Below are 4,660 nucleotides of genomic sequence, written 5' to 3'. Positions count from 1 at the left end.
CCTGGCGTGACTCAGCCCTCACAAGGGGACCAGCAGTGACACTCTCCTCTCCACTAGGCCAGGACGATGCTGGCCCTTGCACACTGGGGACCCAGTGCCTGAGATTTGGGGGACTGGAGGCCGATTGAGGGGGCTCCTCTCACTCTGGGAGGGAGGCTGCATTCCTGGCCAGATATCTCAGAATTCCTTTCCATGGATGAACAGGAAGGCCCTCATTGGCAAAGGCAAACCCTGATTTGAGGACACAGATTTGAGGACAAAAGTCATGCTCACAGTCACAAAAAGACCCAAGCTCTGAATAGCCAGGCTCCCCTCTCGCTGCCTGGTGGAAGGGCCTGGAAATGGGGGGCAGAGGATCAGCCACAGCCTGACAGCTCCCAGGGGCGTGGTCCTGAGTGCTGAGTGACACCTCAGGGGAGGGAAGGACACTCTCTTAGGATGACAGTAGTGTGCATGTGGATCACTTTCTTCCCTAGGTACCGATGATACAATTTTGCCACAGTTCTCCATGTGGCCTCAGGCAGGCCATGGATCCCCTTGGTCCCTGTCTCTGCTTACAGAAAGGATAGTTTGGACCACACTGATGGGGTCTTCTTTTTTGTTTTTTTTTTTTGTTTTTTTTTTTTTTTTGAGGCAGGGTCTCGCTATGCAGTTCAGGCTGGCCCTGAGCTCACTTTGTAGCCCAGGCTGGTCTCGAACTCACAAGGATCCTCCTGCCTCAGCCTCCCGAGTGCTGGGATTACAGGCATGAGCCACCACGCCCGGCTGATGGTGTCTTTCTGGAGTGCTGGGACAGGAACCCAGGGCCTCAGACAGGCTACCAAGCCTTCTACCCCTGAGCCACACCTCCTGCCTGGTCCAGTGTCTGAAAAGTTGGTTTTAACCTGCAGAACTATATTTTGGATGCTTAGTATAAAAAAAAATGGACAAAGGGGCAGGTTGGGGAAGCCCGGTCTCACATCGGGCCCGGTTCAGACTGGCAGTTTCATGGCAGGGGCCAGGGACACACCCCAAGCGAAGGAGCCTAGGCTTTCCAGACTCTTGAAAGACAGGAAAAAGAGATGGGATAAGCCACAGAGAAATAAAGAGGTAGAGAGAAAGAGAGAGAGATTGAGAGAGACCGAGAGAGACATGGAGACAGAGTACCTTAGTTATTTTTTTCATCGCTGAGACAAATTACCTAACACCCACAAGTTAAGGGAGGAAAGGTTTATTGAGCTCACAGTTTGTAGAGGTTTCAGTGCACAATCGGCTGACTCCCAGACAGGGTGGCGTGGCACAGGGGCATCGCAGAGGAAAATGATTCACAGCGGGCAGAAGGAGGCAAGGCAAGCAAGCAGGAGACTAGATGAGCCGCAAGATAAAGGTGGTCCCAAACCGATCAGGGCTAATTTAGTAATCCTCCACCTTTAATCTCTGCACCCTTAATCCTGGCATTGCACCCGTGAGTCAGCGCACTCTGGATTCGGCCACCTCTGGAAACCCCACCTGCATGAGGCTTTGCGGGGACAGCAAGATACACACCATGACACAGAGACAGGAGACTTGGCGGGGAGGAGCACAGCATGTGGAAGAGCAGAAAGGAGGGCGCTAGCAGCACACAGGAAGACAAGATGTAGAGAGGAAGAGAGGGAGGGGAGGAAGGAGAAACACATGTTTCCACTCAAAGTTCTTTTTTTTTTTTTTTTTCCCCAAGTTCGTTTTTGTTTAAAATAAAACCAACCCAACAATCTCACTGCTGACGCTTGGCCGGAGCCCAGGCCCCAGGCCGAGTGTGACCACGGGCTGCCTGGCTTGCAGCCTGGAAACTCAAGTCATCACTGCCCAGCCCGGGCCTCAGTACCTCTTGTCAAGGCGCCTGTCTCCAGGGGTTGAGGGACTGTGGGTCACAGGACAGAGCAACACGCAGCCAGGCCCCCTTCAGCCGCAGCGGGCTGGGAGGCAGCGGAGGGAAGCCTGCCCCGGGTTGAGGCCCAGGCAGGGGATGAGGTGGGAGAGGAGGGCCTGGGGCTGCCTTCTTCCTCAATCCTCTCTCAAGGGACATCCCCGGACACCTGGCTGAGAATGGGGACTAGGCAGCTGGCAGGTCAGGTCCTGTCCCCAGCACACCTGTCCTGAGTTGGTCAGAATCCCCCTTCATGAACGCATGCATACACGCACGGCTGTGCACAAACGCATGTTTTGCACTCAGATCCAGCATTTGTCCCAGCCTGCGCCCTGACCCAGGGCAAGGCTGAAGACCCCTCCTGTGGGAGCCACTGCATTGTCCCGAGAGACTGTGCCGCTGAGACCTGGAGAGGATAAACCCTTGCCCATCTCATGATGCTAAGATGTGGGTTTGAACCTGGGTTAGTGCACCCCTCATAACCGCATCCTGGCTTGGGGAGGGGGCCTCTCAGGGTGCAAACCTCCCTCCTCGCCGGCTCCCCTCATCTCTGGGCCTGGGCCTGTCCCTTCCGGAGCAGAGAAGGGCAGGTCAGGGAACAGCTGATCCCTGGCTTTGTTCTCTGTACAAAGGCGCCCGGATCCCGGCTTAGTGGTGAATGGTGGGGCCCGCAGCCCCCTCCCCCAGCAGGCCCAGCCTCACAGCAGCAGCAGCAGCAGCACCAGGGCTCAGCCACCTACAGTGGGTCAGAGGCAGGCAGCTCTGGGGGGTAAAATGAGGCACTGAGGGCTGGGGGCGTGTTGCCGTGGGGCTGGGGCCTGTACCTGGGACTCTCATCTCCGGGACCTACCGTCTGCCGCTCGGGTCACCTTCTTGTGCACAGAACAGTTGAAACAACTTGATTGTCTGGAAATCCAAAATCTGAAACTTTGAGCACCAACATAATGTTCAAGGAATTTAAATGTGGAGGCCAGAGAGATAGCTCAGCAGTACAAGCGCCTGCCTGGCAAGTACAAGGTCCTGAGAAAAAACAGAAATTTGAATTTGGAGGCATTTTGGATTTTCACATTAGTTAGAGATTCTCATATTTGCATATTCCAAAATCCCCAAACTCTAAAGCCTCTCAACCAGTTAATGCCCAAGTATTCCTGGCAAAGGATACTCAACTTGTAACAGGAAACGGAAGACCAGATCTGGTGTGTACCCAAGATCACACAGCAGAGACAGAATCCGGGGTGCAAATCCAGGGCCCTGCCCAGCTCCAAGGAAAGGCCTCTTTCTTTTCTTTTCTTTCTTTCCTTCCTTCCTTTTTTTTTGGTACTGAGGATCGAACTCACAATCTTGTGCTTGCCAGGCAGGCGCTTGTGCTGCTGGGCTAAATCCTTGGTCAAGGCCTCTTTTCATAAACCAGCTTCCTCGGTGCTTCAGATGGCCCTGTCCTGTGCAGAAGGGACAGGGACGAAGGCAGATGGGGTGAGCAGTCATGGGGCAGGCACAGAAGGCAGGAGACAGGGCCTGCTGGAAGAGCCAGGAAGCCCAGGCCTCCCCAGCCAGTGAGGAATGGGCTCAGGTTGGGCCTGGTGTCAGGCCCTGCTGTGTGGCTCAGGGAAGTGCAAATGCCTCTCTGGGCCCCAGTCTACCTCCAGGCCCCAGAGCTGAAGGCTTCTTTCATCCCCTGCTGGAAACATGGGCTCCACAGCTGAGGGTCCTCCTCCCTTCCCTCCTCAGGCAAGGCAGGCGCGGCTAAGCCCTGGGACTGCCCAGTCCTCACTAGCCAGCTTCTGCTATTCCTTCCCTGGTTTACAAGGGGGAAACTGAGGCTCAGAGAGGCCTTTTCCAAGTCATAGAGCAGACAAAGATCTCGAAGCCTTACCACCTTCTTCTGACCCCTTCCCTCCGGTGGCCTAGGGAACCTCCCAGGCCTGGGTGTGAGGGCTCCTTCCTGCCAGCGCCAAGGTGGCAGGGAACCAAGGTGCCTACCTGCCCCCATCTGGCCACAGCGGGTGCCACGGCAGCCCCCAGGAACGCTGGCGCATTCCTGCGGCGGGGGTGTGGTTGCCCACAGCTCTGTTTGCCCCAGGCCTCTCTGTTGCTAAGCAAGGCCTAGCTCTGGGCGCTGAGTCAGCGGGCTGGTGTCCTGTCACCCCCAGCAAACCTGTCACCCGAGGTGGTGGCAGGAGGGGCTGAAGAAGCTCGCTGCCCTTGGAGAAGGAGGGACGGGGACCTCGGGGACAAAGGCTGGGAGGAATGGGGAGACACTTGGGCCGGAGGTCCGGGTGAGGGCTGAGCCATCCTGCTGAGGACTGGGAGGCAGGGCATTCCGGGGTGAGGACGGCAGGCGGGAGGGGAGGTAATGCTTTGCTAAGCAACTGCTGTGTGCCAGGCGCCTGGCTGGCTGCTGCGCCCCATTTTCTTATCTCCTATCATAAAACCGATGCATTCCTTAGCCTCCGTTTCTCAGATGGAGAAACTGAGGCACAGTAGGCTCTTCAGTGAAAAGTTCGGGCAAAGCTGACAGCCTGGGGCCAGGACTCAGCCCGTGAGTGCCCAGCCTGGCCTGGCACTCTGAGCCGGGACCACTTCAAGTCTGTTTCCCACTCTGGCTGGGAAAATGAGAGTGAGAGAAGGGGACAGGGAGAGGACCTCAGGGACAAGGGACAGGTAATGTCCCCTGGCTGACCTCTCCTTCGGCCTCTCTGATGTCCCCACACTGCCTCCAGCCTCAGATTCTCTTTATCTTCAGGGTAGTGCCCATCCCCGGCTGGCATCTGGAGG

The 4,660-nt window shown here is 56.4% G+C and overlaps 1 long non-coding RNA gene across 1 annotated transcript; it reads right to left on the bottom strand.

Moving 5' to 3' along the window:
• Positions 1 to 1,194: 1,194 nt before the first annotated feature.
• Positions 1,195 to 4,450, bottom strand: LOC111757204 (uncharacterized). Its single transcript, XR_010042952.1, has 3 exons — positions 3,866 to 4,450; positions 3,053 to 3,324; positions 1,195 to 2,905 (listed from the first exon to the last, which is right to left on the bottom strand). It is a non-coding gene; the product is annotated as an uncharacterized LOC111757204 (long non-coding RNA).
• Positions 4,451 to 4,660: the final 210 nt, after the last annotated feature.

The sequence above is a fragment of the Cavia porcellus genome, unplaced genomic scaffold (assembly GCF_034190915.1).
Source record: "Cavia porcellus strain 051 isolate PalLab524CR breed Dunkin Hartley unplaced genomic scaffold, mCavPor4.1 scaffold_25, whole genome shotgun sequence".
Classification (NCBI taxonomy): domain Eukaryota; kingdom Metazoa; phylum Chordata; class Mammalia; order Rodentia; family Caviidae; genus Cavia; species Cavia porcellus.
The sequence above is the reverse complement of the archived record's forward strand: the minus strand, read 5'-3'. Positions and strand labels throughout refer to the sequence as shown.